Genomic DNA, 17002 nt, shown 5'->3' with positions numbered 1-17002 from the left:
ATACACTTGGACCTGTTTAACTCTGGGAATAGCACTGTAAGTTGAGGAAGAAATACTTTTCATTTTATATCCTTGTGTACCACTTTATTTTCAAAAATTTTTTACCATTTGCATGCATTTTTAAGATAAAAATAGCAAAAATGATTGTTCGGTGTTATAGAGTATAAGGAAAAAGAGTACCGCTTTGCTCATCCTTCACTCTGTACTTGTCTAGACCTATTCACTGTTTCCATTTCCCCATCTATAAAATAACTGAATTACATTAGAAAGATGATATGTAAATTATCTTATAATTCTACAGTTTATATTTTTACGTCTTAAAAATCCAGTACAGAATAGTGGATAAATACATTTGAGATTCCAATACCTACTTTGAGCATCGACAGCTACTACAATGAACAAATCTCTATTTGGTACTTTGTAGACAAACTGTATTCATGTCTTTATGATGACAGAAAATGATGTATATTGCTGAAAATTTTGACAGGCTGAATAAACTAAATATACTCACTGTACAAGTAGTGCTTCTGGGTCTCAACAGGTCTCAGGTGTTGAAATATGCCAAACAAAACTGATCAGAAATGTATTTCTTATATGCTTTACTGCCAACTTCTAACCTTGGCCCAGCTGTTTTCTTGAATTTGTCATTGATATATGCTCTCAAATACACAACTTGAGTAGAACAAAATGTCAAAATGGTTTATAATTTCAGGCATATATTGCCATACACACTCTTTAAGAGTACGTGATATTCTATAACATTTTAGTGCATGATTGCAAATTATAAGAAGTGCTCTGTATCTTTTTAATTTGTAGTACCTGAAGCTGCAGTATGATAATGACCTTCTTCCATTATGACTTAACATTCTGGTCACTTGGATAGTTGTTTTTAAAAGCAAAATTTCTCAGTCATGGTTTGGATGACAAATATTAGCTCATTTAAGTTATATAGTGAAGATTTTGTATTGTGTATTTTTCTGAGAAAGTAGTTCTTTCCTCCATTTCTGGTTGCCATGATTGTGATAAGAACAGTGCCATGATTCATTCAATGGTATCACTGATAACAATGTTGTGTTATCAATCACATCATAGTTTTGTTTACAAATTGGAATGGAGGTAAAGCCTATCAAAAATTGTATTAAGAGATTTTTTAGTTTCTCTGGTGAAAAAAAAAATTAAGCCCTCTCATCTAAAAACTTAATCATTTCTGAAAATGCTATTTGGCTCCATTTTTCAAATGCCCACAGTAGACTGTCTACTTCCTTGTGCATTTTTTCATATAGTATCAGCCTAGGTCATGGTAATGCTGTCATCTGTTACAGCAGCAAGCAATGGGAAAATAATAATGCTGTGAGTGTAATGTTGATTAGACACATTAAACTCAGGAAAATTCAATCAAAACTCATCAATTTCAATAATTTACTACTACACGTCCTTGTCTAGTTAGAGATAAACAATTTAATTTTGAATGAAGCATTTGGAGAAATTTCTACTTTGGAATGAAAGTAAAGATGAAAAGAACAGATTTCTTGTACTCACCTGAAATGGAAAGATAACTACATATTCTTGAAAAGTTCTGTGCTAAATCTTGGCCTGCTATGAGAGTAATACTTAAAAAAAAAAATTAAATCTAAAGATACTCAGTTTGACCGTCCACTTTCACTTATGGCCTGGATACACAGAAAAAGAGATAAGGGGGTGATGTTACTCCTAGAAAAAATGATTTGCCAAAAGGATACATGATAGTTCAAGAAACCCTGTGCCTCCTTTACTGATTCCTGTTACCAGAGCATGCAATGGAACTCAAAAGGAAAGCTAAGATTAGCAATGAATCCAATCCCTCTGTGGCCAAACCAACTTTGTTTTTCACACGCAGCAAGTTTGTTAAACTTTAAGGAGATACAGTTGAGCATTTTTAGTCCATTTCTGAGTGCTTACTATTGCTGTGTTTACTATCAGGATAAAGAGGAGAATCAACTGGTTGCCCTGAAGCATACCTCTTAATTATACATCGTTAATAGCTAACAGACAGCTCCTTGCTCCTCAACTCTAACACATATACACGTTGGGAGCACAATTCTGAGTAACCTGTAAGAATATGGAGGTCAAATTTCTCGTACTCCAGATGTTCCCTTGACTGGATGCTTCATATTATTCAGCATTAATTTAGTTCTGGTATTATTTCCTCAGAAAGTCCACTCATGATCATTCCCCGTGCCCCCAGCCATTCTTCATCCTATTTTTTGTTATTGTACTTCTTGAATAGCACACGCCACTTTCTAAACATATTTATGTATTTGTGAACTTGAAACTGCTTATGGTCTCTGCACATACACACACACTACCACCCCACCGCTGTATTAACTCCATGAGGTACAGGATCAGGGTCTTCTTGTTTAAAATGTTTGTTTGTTTATTTGTTTGTTTATTGTGAGAGAGACAGCATGCACCAGTGAAGGAGGGACAGAAAGAGAGGGAGAGAGATAATCTCAAGCAGGCTCTGCGCTGTGAGTGCACAGAGCCCAACCCCAGGCTCAATTTTACTAACCGTGAGATCATAACCTTAGCCAAAATCAAGAGTCTGATGCTCAACCAACTGAGCCCCAGGGTCTTCTTGTTTAGATCTCTATTTCCAGTGTCTGTGACTAGGTCTGACTTTCCCTATTGTATTAAGAGAGTGATCCATACCAGAGAGAACTCTGCAATTTGGTAGAAGGATACTTTGCTCTCTTTGGTTCTTCTAGCAACAAGAACAAGCCAAATTAGAATAGGTTAATTCGGGAACACCTGGGTGGCTCAGTTGGTTAAGTATCCAACTCTTGATTTTGACTCAGGTCATGACCTCAGGGTTGTGGGATTGAGCCTCGAGTCTGGCTCTGGGCTCCCATACTGAGCATGGAGCCTGCTTGGGATTCTCTCTGTCCCTTCCTTGCTCTCTCTCTCTCTCTCTCTTTCCCTCTCTCTCAAAATAAATAAAGAAAGATAAAAAAAGAATAGGTTAATTCAATTAATGTAGTTTGGGTGCTAATCACAGTTTTGTAAATCAAAATCACATTTTCACATTTAACTACATTACTATTTCAGAAAATATTTAATTTTCATTTTCACCTCTTATTTTATCCTGATTTTTTTGCTGGAAAGGAAGTCTAATACCTCTAAATTTTTATGTCCTATTAGTATACTATTATGTGTTAACCAGAACACAAGTGCACCATAAAAGCTGTAACTTAATAGAATTGTTCAGTAGATAAGACTGGTCATAATTCATATAACCACTCTACTAATTATCTATTTTTAAAATTCAAATTGTTGATTTATTGAGTATTCTTAAAGAAAACACACTTGTAACAGACCATAATCATGAGGTGGAAAGGACCAACAAATGCTTTCACTTCTATTCCATTTCTTTTAGGATTCGCTCTAATTCACACCCTCTGTTGGCCCTCACTTTAATAGTAGTCTACCCCTTATGAGAAACAAAAAACACTGTCCAGAACTTGAGAATCGACTTGGAAGAAGTACAAAGAATGCAAATGTTTCAGGTGGGCAGAGCTGAGCTTAAATTCTGTCTCAGTCACTAACTGGCTACACAGAGTTCAAAACTGACCTTTCTGAGCTGAGCCCTGCGTTTTCAACCTGGTCCTGGAAACTCACGACTTCCAGTTATGAGTATACTTAATGGCTATATATTTTTATAGATAGCCACATGGATGATTCTCTAATAAAGACCTTGCCTATGCTAAATACAGAGAGAGATTAGTATAGCTAGTTCATGGTTTCAACAGCTAAAATCTAGCATAATGACTTTGTCACCCTACAACACTAAATTTCAGTTGCATACCTGGTTTACAGAATCTGGAGACGATCATGAAAAAATGATTCAGGTTATGAATAAAACTATTTTAAAGTTGTACTTTATGAGATATTTGGCATCTCAACACACATGGATTCACAAAAAAGCTGAATAATACCCAAGTCAGTTTTTAATTTTGCACTGCATCTGTGGAGTAACTGTAACCCTGTGAATTACCGAGTCTATGCCTCAAGTTTAGCGTTTATAACAAAGAGAAGTTTCAGTAGTTTAAAAGAATATGCAGGAGAATGACTCATGATTCCATTAAATCCATAAAAACACCAAAGAGATAAGGCAACAAGTATTCTATAAATTCTGAGCAGATAAATTTTGTCAACTGCAGAGCGGAGAAAGGATCAATATGTGAAATGTAAATAAGCCTTCCACAGATATTTACTATAGAAAAATAAAGTTACTCTCTATAGTAGGTTGAATACTGTCCCTCACAATCTCATGTCTACCTGGAACCTCATAATATGATTATTACTAGGAAATGAGGTCTTTGTAGATGTAATTAGTTAAGCATCTGGAGATGAAATCATCTTGGATTTCAGGTGAGCCTTAAATCCAATGACTGGTGTCTTTATAAGAAGAGGAGAGAACAGAGAGACAGAAAGAGGAAAAGGCCATATGAAGATGGAGGCAGAGTCTGAGCTCATGCTGCCAAAGCCAAGGGATACCTGGGGCCACTAGAAGCTGTAAGAGGCCAGACAGACTCTTACATAGAGCCTTCAAAGGGATGTGGCCATGCTGGACCTTGCTTTTGGACTTCTGGCCTCCAGAACTATGAGAGAATAAATTTGCTTTAAGCCATCCAGTTTGTGGCAATTTGTTACAGTCCAGTCATCCTAAGAAAGTAATACACTCTCTCTGTACTCCATAAAAGTAGAAGCTGACACAGCAGTTTCATGAGAGTAAATGGTGACCTCAAAGTCTCCAACTGATAAGGGCATAGAAGTATGAGGAAAGATCAAAGAGAAACTTACTGGGAGGTTGGGGTGATGGTTGCTAGTAGTCGTTACTCAACTTTAAGAGGAATATAGTGCCCACTATTTAGAGTTGTTACCCCTTAAATCCTATGGAAAGATGCTATCCCAAAGTAGTGTAAACTCTTCTAATCCTATACTTACAAGAAAGCCAAAGACTGGTCTTAAACAGGTGCTGGTCATTTTTTCTTAAGAAAATGATGAGATAGGGGCGCCTGGATGGCTCAGTTGGTTTAAGCGTCTGACTTCGGCTTGGGTCATGATCTCGTGATTCATGAGTTCGAGCCCCACATTGGGCTCTGTGCTGACAGCTCAGAGCCTGGAGCCTGCTTCAGATTCTGTGTCTCCCTGTTTCTCTCTCTGCCCCTCTCCTGCTCTCTCTCTGTCTCTCTGTCTCTCAAAAATAAATAAACATTAAAAAATTTTTTTAAATAAAATTATGAGATAATAAATAAAAAAATATTTAAAAATAAAATTATGAGATTTATATTTTTTAGAATCCTAAGTGAAATATTGACATGAATAAATAATAAATATTTTATGATGGTGCATGATCAATAGAACAAATATTCTTAAAATCATTTAAGTAAACATAATTTAAATCAGCTAACAAATTAAAAATTATTTATGCTGTTGAAGAACTGGATTCAGAAAAATAAATATACCCATTTCTGATCAATGGAAATTTAAGTATGACATCAAGTGACAAATATACAGGGGAAAAAATCAATTTCTTTTGGCCTAGGGTTTATCCTATCCTGACATTGGCAAAGACACTAATAAGTATGTATCACTTTGCTTGAGGCATCAGACCAGCATTATTAAAAATTATGTTGTCTCCTAATATCCAAAATTAATCATTTTTTAAAAATAGTTCTGAACTCACCTATCCCATTTGCTATATAAATTTAAGACATCATAAAAGCAACATGTTTAGGTAATTTTCAACTCACCAATTTTTTCTGTAAATACCATTATGTTTCTATACTTGCTTAAATCTCAAAATTCAAAACTTACATTTTTTATCTTTAAAAAGTTATGTACTATAGTACAATCCTATTTTTATCTTCTTAACAAAAAAATGAGAATAGTAAATAGTGTGAAAGTTTCAAATACTTTAAAGAAAATATATTTTGAGAAATAAAAGATTTATTCATACATTTTACCCGAAATATACAGAAATTCATATATTTAAAACATTAGAAATTATTTTCAAAAATTCCCTTAAAGACCCTCAAAATCATAAGAATGCTACATGCAGATATCCATCATTAAATGTTGCATGTTCAAATCAGGAAATATTGAAGGGATTATCCTTCTAGGAAGCAGCAACTATCAATTATTATTTTTCTCTTTTTTTTTAACCCAAGAGATATGCAGTAATCACTGACTATTGGTAAATGAAATTGTTTCTGTAGTTAGTACATTTTAGCCAACCTTCTGATCAATCTTCTAGTCATCAAATATTCTAAAGGTGGGAAAAAATGGTGCTTAAAACTCAGAGATGAGTTCATTTATATTCAAATTGTTTTCGGAGACTTGGTCTCTGAACACTGTATTAGCTCAGCAAGATGTAGCAGATTAAGGTATTTATTATAATCAGGTGGAAAGTTGTGGGTTCGGCTTTCGGCTTTGTCCAGCAAAGCCGAGGATGGCAGAAAGCATTACTCAAGACTCCATGCAAGTCAAGAGAGGAGAGAGGGAGGCTAAGGGAAATCTCCCTGAGCTGTGCTCAAACTCCCGTATTTACTGAGCATGCATTCAGGGAAACAATGTGCAATGCGTCAGTGGGCTATGTGCCAGTAAGAACACACTGAAAACGTGAAGAAAAACAAGTTAAGACAGGGTAAAATATTCCATGCAATAACATGGCCTAAGGAATTTATGAGTATAGGCAGGACCGAACCCCTAGATATACATTAACTAGATAAGTGAAGTGAGTGCCCCCTAGATATACATTAACTAGATAAGCGAAGCACAACCCACAGTTTTCAGCAAGGCCAGGAAGCAGAGTTCTGCTTTGCAACGCGTTCCCTATAATCTCCTAATCCAGGACATAGCGATTTGATTTCCCACAAAAGTGAATACAGTTATGTCAATAGCTAGAACAATTTCCAATGAATGAATGAATGGATGAATCAAACACATAAAGGCAATGTTTAAAATGGATCAATATAAAAAATTAAAAAATAAATGGATCCATATAAAACAGTTGCTCTAAATATATAAATTATTAATATTAAATAGTTATATTTCAAATGAAAGAATTGAGGAGCTATTAAGTTATGGAGGAGCAAATGATTCAATTATAAATATTAGTAAGGACTAGGTTATGGAGTGTTTCTTAAATTCTTGGTTTTATTAGAGCAAATAATAAAAATGGTAGGGGAAGAAGGATCTATATAGTAGACGATGTTAAACATTTTAGTACATGGTTTCAGGGTAATATGATAATGAGGATAAAGGAAAAGAAAGAAAAGGAGGAGGAAAAGAAAAAGAAGAAGGAGAAGGGCTAATTGTATTTTCAGTCTTTGGTGTACTGTCATCTCTAATATACAGATGAGCAAACTGAGCCTAAAAGCACACGGGGGCCTGCCCAATTTCTCATAACCAATAATATGGAATGCAGAAACTTAAATCCAGATCTTCTATTTGTAAACCTCACACTCCTTCCACCATCATGTATTGTGTCTTTGTTCCCTGAAATGAGAAAAATGTACTAAAATCCTTAAATACTATGGTTAAAATAAAAATCCCCCAAAATTAGTGTTGAGAGTGCCGTAATATTTACAAAAGTAAAAATCAGTTTTTTTTAAAAAATATTGTTGTTACATACCTTTATAGAGGACAAAATCCTCTTTGAATCACCCTCAATTTTTAAATAGAGATTACTGGCAGTGAGAAGATGTTCCCCAAACTGTTTTGTACCATGAAGGACAAAAATAAGAAATTACAGAAACATAGGAGAGCCTAATTTAGATAGGAGAAGTCAATGAAGTTCTCTCTGACAAGGTATTGTATAATAAATAATAATATAATACTTCATGGAATTTATAGTCTATCAGAGGAGAAAAACTTTCAACTAATAATTACATAACCACCTCTATATTTGCAACTGAGGACCATTCATTATCCTTGATTATTCACACAATTCCATACTTAACTCATCTATTCATAGAACTCCTCAGCCTGAAAACGATCTCCTTTCTCTTTTCAAGTTACTTATGTCTTATGTTTCATGTTATTTCAAGGCCTAGTTCAAAGTCTCACTTCTTACTTGCAGCTCACTGAGCTCTTATCTCCACGGAATATCTTTAGTACTTAATGACTTTTTCAGCAATGGCAAATTGGTTTCATCTTACATCCAACTTCCATCAGTCGGTAATGGTCGTCTAAAGTGTTGGCTTCAGGAGGAGTCTTAGATCAAGTTCTGGGTTAATGGCAGAGAGAACCATGACAGATTGTGGTGATGTACTTCATGGGCACCGAAGGGAAATAGGAGGACATCAGATCCAGGGCATTTATTTGACAGGAGTGCTGATATTTTCACTTTTACAGCATTCGTTTGACACCACACCAAATCCAGGTCTAAAGCATGAATTTAATACTGAGGGTGACTTATTTTCTTTTATTTTAAAATTTATATCATGTCTCTTCAAGAATACTGGAAGATTCCTACAGTCAAGGACCATCTATATAACTCTTTTTGTCCATAGTGTCTAGGCCGGCCTTGCAAAGTAGGCATCTGCTGATGATAATGAAATTTCTTTTTTTTCATAATTCACTATGACTATTATTCATAAACTCAATTTGTCTCTTGGTTTCTCCCAAAAGATCATCAATGTCAAAACCATGTTAAAAGGACTCTGTAACATGAACTATAAACTTTAAATACATTGTCTTTGTCATCTCCAGGTTGAAATGAAACACTAGGAAATTGGTAATATTTAAGGGTTAAATATATGCCTATCAAATAATATAGTGGGATGAAGAGAAGATAAAGTAAATACACATTTTTAAATGGATTTAAACATTTTATAGAAATTCCAAATCTGTATCTTTTAAAATATATTTTGTATATTTAATATGTCCTAAAATTTTTTTCCCGTTTTTAGTAGGCTGCCCTTCTTGCACATAATAAGTGTTGAAGAAATCCATGTCGATTGGAGTTACATTAGAGAAATAGTTCCATTTTACATTTCCCCCCTGCTAAGCAAATGTATTTATCATATTCCATAACAGCTCACAGTTTGTTATACATTAACTGCTCATTCTCTGTGCCAATAAGACTGTGCTGGAACAGCAAATGAATTTGGTGCGTTCATTTAAATGATTCTGCAAACCACAGGCTACCCAGTTGTCTAATGATAAGAGAGCCCCAAAGCCACCTGATCACCATTATACTCCCTTTTTTTTTTTTTTGGACTAGCATGGTCAGTACTGTCAGGATCCCGATGCTGAGAAGAATGAGAAGCAAAACTATACTTCAGACATAATCATGAAAAGGGGCTTTATTAATTCAGGCACCAATGATGATGTGGCTAGATTGGAAGGAGAATGGAATATAGGGTCTGAAGTGCTTTATCTGCTCCAAGACCAATGCTGGTTTTGGCACTTCTCTCACTCTAGTGAGCTGCAAAAAAACAAGCAGGTGCTAGCAATCTGAGAGACCACATGCCAGCTACAGCTGCTTCAAACTGATTCAATTACATCTGCCTGAATAGTCCCAGGACATCAAACCAGTTGAAGAGATCCATAGGTTGCAAGGAGACCTAGTCTGTCCTGAGACAACCACCTGCAAATATCTCCAGGTTCGGATATAAGTGATCGTTCTACCCTGAGGCACAGGAAAAAAGACGGGTGGGGGCACAGGGAATGTGATTTTAATTCACTTTAAAATTAGAAATTGGTTGGAGAGAGCACAAAAGACCCCTTCTAATTTTCATGTTTAAAATCTGACAGTAGCTGAGGTCTTAAGGATACCTTGAAACAGCCTGGTTTTGTGAGAACATTTCCCAAATCATTGGGTACAGCACATTTACAGAACATGCTCTTGGGATCCGGACTTCGCTCCAAACCTTGTTTGTACAAAAAGGGGCCAAGCAGCTGGGAAATTCTGGAGTGGAGTGTGTCCTCATTAGTTCCCATCTGCCACCAGAACTCAGCTCATGGCAAGTTTGGCTAAGTCCTGGTGTACTCAGGTCCAAATGTGGGTCAGTTTTAATTACACTATACAGAATTCAGTGTGCAATTTTAAATCCTTATTATACAGCACAGAGGAATGGGCAGCTCTCCAGCTAATCAATTTTTTAAAAGTACATATATAAAATTTTTAAACCAGGGTAGACAGACAGTGGGTGGAAAAAAATCTTATAAATGAGTACAAGGGTTACTTAAGAGAATTATTAGTGAAATTAGGTCATGAGCAAGTTCTGCTTTAAAACCTCAAAGTGAGAAACAAACTGTTCCATGGGTAAGATACGAAACTTAAATAAGGTACACAATACCCCTTGCTCTGGTAGTTTGCATAAGCAACAAGGCTGCAGCCAGTTTATAGTAAACACCTACAGAAGCACTAGCTTTCCCGTAAGCAGAGATATTTCCTACACTATCATTCTTCACACCTCATCCCTTTCAATGTTTATCACTCGTGGCAGGAACTGTAAAAGGGGGGCAAAAAATCACAAACTACCTGTTAAGAGTAAAACAAAATCAAAAATCAAGTATAAGGGAGAATGCACAGAAGCGGAGCAGTGTGCACATGTGCTGAGTAGCAGACCCTGGGCATGACTTGGCTCTCAATGCCTTCCACACAAACTGGGGCCAGAATCAATCCATGCAGTCTATGTTCAGAATCCATCCTGTCCAAAGGCTTCATCAGGTGCGGAAGAGCTAAAACACTAAGACTTCAAAGACAATTATCAGTAAAAAAACATCAGGAGTGAAGAGGTAGGCAGTCAGTGCTGGGCATTTAGCAATAATAGCACAATGCACCATTTTCGAGGGATAAAATGTCCTTTGGCACAGGCCCTAATAATGACACACACACAAAAAGGAAGAACTTCCTCGAAGTATTCTGGGGGCTTGTGACTGAGTTGTTATGAAGCTCATCCATTCAAAATGCAGCCTGGAATTATGTGGGTTCAAATACTAGCAATTTAACATGTACTAGCTGTGTGATCTTGGACATATTGCTTATTCTCTCCAAGTTTAAGCTTTCTCACCTATAAATGGGAAAAGTAACATCACCTAATAGATTGTTGTAAGGACTATCAATAATATATATAACACATCTGAAATACAAAAGTCACCCCATAAATGTTAACTATTAACCCGACTGTTATGAGTTAAATTGAGCCCTCTCCTCTAACAAAACAAAACAAAACAAACAAAACAGGTAATCAAACTAAAATAAGATAGAGGGGGTCTTAATCAATATGAATAGCGTCTTTATAAAAAAAAAAAAAGGGGAAATTTGGATACATAGATCAGCATGGAGAGACGATCATGTGAAAAGACACGGGGAGAAGATGGCCATCTATACATCCATTAAGAGAAAGAACTGGACGAGATGCTTCCCTCACAGCCCTCAGAAGGAACTGACCCTACCAAAACACTGATTTCAAACTTCTGGACTGGGAGAATATGGATTTCTCTTGTTTAAGCTGCCCTAGCAAACTAATACCTAACTAATTAAAAATTTCATTAATCATCAATGTTTACTTTGACTCATCATGATCAAAACTGTACACTTGACATCAGGCAACACAACTTTATGAACTCTGCTGAGTAATGGTCTATTCCATATATTATCTAGTGCTTTTCCCCTTCTTTTTTGATTGTTGTTCAGGCAGATACTGTTGCAATATAAATAGGATGACAGGAAAAAAAGATGGTTTACCATAATTAAGATCATCTAGTTTTTATTAAAGATAAGTAAGGGAAAATCATACACACAAATTCATAATCCACTTTTCTACTATTGAGGGAGTTTGCATAGGAGAGTATCAGGATATTTTACCACACTAATTTCCTTCTCAAGAAAAAAAAGATAAAAGCCTCACACAGCCATTTACTCATTGCCAACCATGTTCCCTACATCTGAGGCCGCTTACATTGTGACACCCTTCCCAACAGAACCACATTCAGTTCACTAGGATGCATATGAGTCCATGGTTTAATGGGGAAGACTGGTTCTTCCCTGTTTGCAAGAGATTGTTTTCCTGGAGTTGTATCAACAGACCTTCCATTGAAAGGCACATTTCCATAATACAGACATTGAAGTAGATGGGATTATCCTAATCCTAAATTTTTCTTTAAACAGCCCCAGTCTTCTACAGACATGTAGCATGTATAGTTAGAAATGGTGAGTCTAACCATGGTGAACTGAGATACTCAACCACCATCACTGAAGATTTAACTTTGCCAGAATTAATTTTCTTGATGAGTGAATCCTACACTTCCTCCCAATTCCTATACAGCACATCATAACAACTTTTATATTTTAACAAGAGGAGAAAGAAGAAAATTAATATGTAGGGAATACTGGGAATACTAGTGAATGTTGCACACTAAATAAAGCATTTTGTATACCTAATCTACTTTAATCCTCACATCTATCATTGAAAAGGTAGGTATTCTTATCACCATATTTTAGACAAAAAATGAGGTTTAGTAAGGTCAGGTAACCTTCCTCAGGTCCCACAGCTACTGAGGTTTTGGACTAGGATTTCAATGCAGGCTATTTGGACTCCAAAGCTCCTAAATTCAAATTCAGGCAAGAGATTTAGAATCCAGATATCCTAAAAGGTATTTGCAATCCAGGGACTCCTTTAAAGCATCTGAAGTCACAAAGATAGTAAATGTCTTGCTAAACTTGACTCAATTTATCCTCTTTAAGAAGATATCAATTATTCACAAACACAAACTGAGAAGCTTTAATAAGCTTAGATAAAATTAATACCATTATAAAAATACCTGTCGGTCTTTTAGATTCAGTACTATGATAGCATTTCTTATGGTTAATATTCTTGCAACTTGACCTAGTCCATTTACTTCCTGGAGATAAACAATCAGCTCTCAAATCACTAGTAAGAAGATATTCCACATGAGGTATCTCACACTAGACCAAAAATCAAGAGTCAAATTTACATCTCTCACCCTACTGGGCTGTATAACACTGACAAGTACATGAATTTTTTCTGAGCTTCTTTCCTCACCATGGATATAATAAAGATGTTTGACAGATGACCATTAAGGTCCCTTCAAGTTCTAACACTGTATGACATTTAGAATCTCTTCTTAGATATAAGAAGCAGAGGTAAAATTGGATAAAACCTCTAAAACAATCTATGTGACAATGACCAGGCCAGGATCTCTGCTTTCAGGCAATTAGATGTCTTTCTTCAGTATCTAAGTTATAGTAGTGGTGGTAGTGATAGAAATAATAGTAGTATAGTTAAGATTTATTGGGCATTTGCTATGTGCAAATCATCAAACTCAGAATTTTACATGTATTGTCTGATATCTAACTTGACACAACACTATATGAGGTAGACACTATTATTTTTCCAATTTTCCAAAGAAGTCACAAAGGAACAGAAATATTAGATATGTTGACTGGGTCCGTACTCATGATAAGTGATGAAACCTAAAAGAGTTCTAAACATATCTTTGCTTCCTGTACTAGTCTGTATGCTCTCTGAGGACAAGAACTTTGCTTTATTCATTTAGCTTAGCACTGTGTCTGACAAATAGTAGGCATCCATTTACTGTGTAGAATAAAAAGAAGAAAGAAAATGAGTAAGGGAGGGTGGAAGGGAAGGAAGGTAAAAAGAAATTATATTTAGACATTCTTAATAAATGTTGATTTTCTTCCTTTATTTCTTTAACTCTAACATCACAGAAAAATCTGTAATTATGCCCAGGAATCCTGGTGCTTGGTGATTTCTCCTTCCTGGGGATTCCATACTATAATTTCTGGTACAAGTCAGTGAAACAGCTACCGTTATCCGGTTTAGTAATCTAGCTAATCAATGTTCTTACCTCATCTCTTAATTTCTAATGTTGAGACTAAAAGAAGAATATAGTTTATTCTACCACACTAAGCTTCAAGGAAAAAAAAAAAAAAAGAATGCCCTTGATACTGGCCTCTCACCAACTGGTGTAAACTACGGTGAAAGAAAAACTGTTCCCAGAGGAAAGGTACTTCCAAGCCTAACAGTACCTATGAATAACATTAATTAGTGGTACCAAAAATTGAGAAACATAAAAAAAGAAAAATGTTTTGATGCACCAGATAGACATTGGCTCTTTCTGCACCCTCTGCCATCGTTACGTGACTGCCGAATGCCACACAAAATGGATCTCGAGAAGGGCTTATCCAAGCAGGTCTTAACTACCCCATTTTGACTGTGCCTCTACTTGGCTTTATCTCTACTTATTTACAGTTAGAATTTAGTGAATAGCAGAAACCATAATTATAAACATGTATACAGTAAACATAGGACCCATTACTTAATGTTTAGCAAAAACAGTTACAGATTTTTAATATAATCTGATCTTATCTGACCTGAAGAAAGTTAACATACATTTTACTTTTGTGTTTTCAGTGAGGTAGAGATTGGGAATGAGGGAGACCGTGATGAAAGAGAGACAGAAACAGAAAGAGAGAGAGAGAGAGAGATGAAGAGAAAGTGATTATTCAGGGAACCCATGGCATTGATCATACAACGCAGAAGATTTGTTTATTCCTATGCTGCAAAGTATTTCTAAAGTTACCAGTAACTTAGTCATTGAATGCCTCAGCATTGTGCAAAAAAACAGGTATAATATACTTTTCTCATACTCAGCAAAAATATATTGCAAATCGTGTTATGTAAATTCTTAATTATAATGAGGATCAATTCTTACATATTCATTTCTCATTTTAAGGACAGAATTTATCAGTAGTCTCATCTCTGTCTAATCAGCAATATGAGAACTAGAAGTCCAGAGACCCATTCAGAATATATAAGAAGTAACAAATTTCTAAGACTCTCTATTCCTCTGTTTCTAATACAATTCCAGACATGTTTTATTCATATATACCCTCATTTCTTAATGACCACCTACTATGTATAAAACATTGTATTATAAGTTGATGATTAAAAAAAAAAACTTAGATGGATCAATAAAAAGAAAAGATATACAAGTTCTAAGATTTTGTTACTAAATACTAATGGAAACTCCTTAGGCTTTTTTAAAATATAGTACTCTTAAGGAGAATAATGCAAATTATTTGAATAAGTTTTCAATATCAGGAATTTGGGACTACCAAATAAATTATTTACTTAAGGACTTTTTTTATATTAAATTGCCACTTTTTATATTGCATTTAAAGAGTTTCACCTAATTAGTATAAGACGCAGTTTCTCATAGCTTTTCTACACTAAAAATTTAGATATTTATCAGAAAATAGAGCTATTGACATCTAAAACATCAACACTTGGGAAAAAATACCAGGTGACAATGATTTGATGAAAGTAAATATTAATATTCCAGCCTTAAAATCCTCACCTGGATTTTAGCCCTTTTCTAGGACTACCACAAAGTAAGTTTTACTTTTTTTTTCCTCTCTCACTTCCACCCAACTGCAACAGACACATGCACAAATCAAGAAATCATCTTACAATATACCCTTAAATTTTCTGAATATGCCCCATGTGTCCACTAATAGCCAAATGCTTTCAAATCTGTTCAGCTAAATGGATCAATAACTACATCCAGCCTCATATAGTGGGGTTGCCAACATGGTGAAACTGAGCCAAACACAAAATGTCTCTACCAGGACCAAAATCATTATCCACCCAGTAATCTAGAGAGATCGACTTTCCCAGGTATCCCTTAGAGAAGTTAACATACACATTATCTAGGGCAGTCAACAGCTAGTTGAAAAAAAAAAAAAAAAGAGACTCAGAACGAAGGATTTGGAGAAAATAATGAGTTTTATAATAAACCAATGTAATAGTTCAAGGTCTATATCAAGTAGGAATCCTTCACACTCAGAGTACACAAAATACGTAACAGCACGAGCAAACTGCTAACAAGCTTCTCTGTGCACTCACTCATATGACACAGCTGCAAGAAACAATTGAGCAGGTGCAACCAAGCTTTTCAGAATTCCTGCCTGTTGCCCAGGAACCACAACACTGCACAGTTGAGATTTTAAACAGGTGCAAACATTTTTTTTTCCATTCCTGTAGTGCTTGAGACAGTGCAGCAGACAGTACATCTGCAACCACTCCTTACCTAAAACAACCACCACAGAAAATAAACTCACAGCAACAAAAAAAGTTTGAAAATAAAACAATAATGTCAAAAACAGTGGTTTTGCAATAGTCTCTGACCCCATATCAGCAGTCGCTTTAATAGAACAGTTCCATAAAATACTCTCTAATCTCTTCACCAGATGAATGCTTTGTAATTAAAATTATTCTGCCTCATCAAATCTTAGAAATGTTTATTTGATTCTTACAATAGAGTGAAATGCAAGGTATGTATAAAATGCACTCCCCTTTGAAGCTGTCAATATTAATAAGTACTCAAAAATTAACATTTTCACATTATGAAATCTGTAAGCAATTTTAAAATACAAAATTGTAATAACTTGCAAGTTCATACGTAGATTTACATAACTATTGGTAATTCATATACATACCTGTGCAGCTATGGGGCACAGACAGATGTGCAATCTATCAGGCACTCTGAAATGCAAAAGAAATATATCATATAAGTAAAAATTAATTTTCGAAGTGGAGTCAGTATTTATGCTGAGGCAGTCTCTGCAGAGAAGTAGAAAGGACTGTTGTCCTTAGAGAGGTGGGTAATTTTATATCTATATTTTCTCCAGATGATATTTCAGATCACCCCAAATTTATATGTGTGAATAAACACACACAAAGAGTCCCTTAGCAGTGTTATCAAAAACAAGTACCAGCAAGGGACTAAGACGCATCATGGCCCCTGAAACAAAATGTTTTCACTAGAGAACAAGGTAAACACTTAAAAATGATTTTTTTTATTCTTTCAACACCATTGCTTTCCTAAAACAAATATGACACTACTCTGTAAAAATGAAACCACGCAGATTCATCTGCACTAAGTTTGGATTGAACACTTGTGA

The 17002-nt window shown here is 35.3% G+C and overlaps 1 protein-coding gene across 37 annotated transcripts in view; it reads right to left on the bottom strand.

Moving 5' to 3' along the window:
- Window positions 1-17002, bottom strand: part of ZBTB20 (zinc finger and BTB domain containing 20) — a 777866-nt gene that overhangs the window by 554401 nt on the left and 206463 nt on the right. For all 37 annotated transcript variants that reach the window (XM_058732431.1, XM_058732419.1, XM_058732421.1 and 34 more), the window contains one exon: window positions 16538-16583. The gene's annotated coding sequence lies outside the window, so the exon portion shown is untranslated. The remainder of the gene's footprint in view (window positions 1-16537; window positions 16584-17002) is intronic.

This window comes from Neofelis nebulosa, chromosome 5 (assembly GCF_028018385.1).
Source record: "Neofelis nebulosa isolate mNeoNeb1 chromosome 5, mNeoNeb1.pri, whole genome shotgun sequence".
NCBI lineage: Eukaryota > Metazoa > Chordata > Mammalia > Carnivora > Felidae > Neofelis > Neofelis nebulosa.
This window is presented reverse-complemented; position numbering and strand designations above follow the sequence as displayed.